Raw genomic sequence first — 953 nt, forward strand, 5'->3', positions numbered from 1 at the left:
GCACTCTCATAGAGTCTCCCCTTGCCACCCTGGTTTGACGCACAAATATGGCGTTGAATTTAGCTTCCAGAAACACCCGTGCCTTTTTTTTAAATGGCATTGTGTACGGCTCTAAAGGACTGTGTTAGTGTACTGTTTATGAACGCGTGTGTAGTGTATAGTTGTTTATGTGTGTAGTTGTTTATGTGTGTAGTGTATAGTTGTTTATGTGTGTGTTATACATTTAGTTGATATGGGTGTACCTATAATTGTATGGGTATACTTATAGTTGATATGGGTATGCGTATGGTTGGGTATACCTATGGTTGATATGGGTATACCTATAATTTATATGGGTATACCTATGGTTTATATGGGTATACCTATGGTTTTATGGGTATACCTATGGTTGATATGGGTATGCGTATGGTTGGGTATACCTATAGTTGATATGGCTATACCTATGGTTTTATGTGTATACCTATGGTTGATATGGCTATACCTATGGTTTTATGTGTATACCTATGGTTGATATGGTTATACCTATGGTTTATATGGGTATACCTATGGTTCTTATGGGTATACCTATTGTTGTTATGGGTATACCTATGGTTGTTATGGGTATGGTTGGGGTCACGCACGTGGTGTCATTCTCATAACAACATGAGCTACAACCGCCATGCGCAACTGACACAGGTGAGGCTGTGCTACTGCTACAACCATTGTGTTGTCCCCAGTGACATGCTATACTAATACTTACACACACGTCTCTATCTACCCCATACCCTATTAACCTATCCACCCACATACACACACATCCCTATCTACCCACATAACGTAGACACACGTCACTATCTACCTCATACCCTATTAACCCATCCACCCACATACACACTCGTCCCTATCTACCCCATACCCTATTAACCCAACCACCCACATACACACACGTCACTATCTACCCCATACCCTATAAA

Source organism: Sphaeroforma arctica (assembly GCF_001186125.1).
Source record: "Sphaeroforma arctica JP610 unplaced genomic scaffold supercont1.2156, whole genome shotgun sequence".
In the NCBI taxonomy this organism is placed as follows: Eukaryota; class Ichthyosporea; order Ichthyophonida; genus Sphaeroforma; species Sphaeroforma arctica.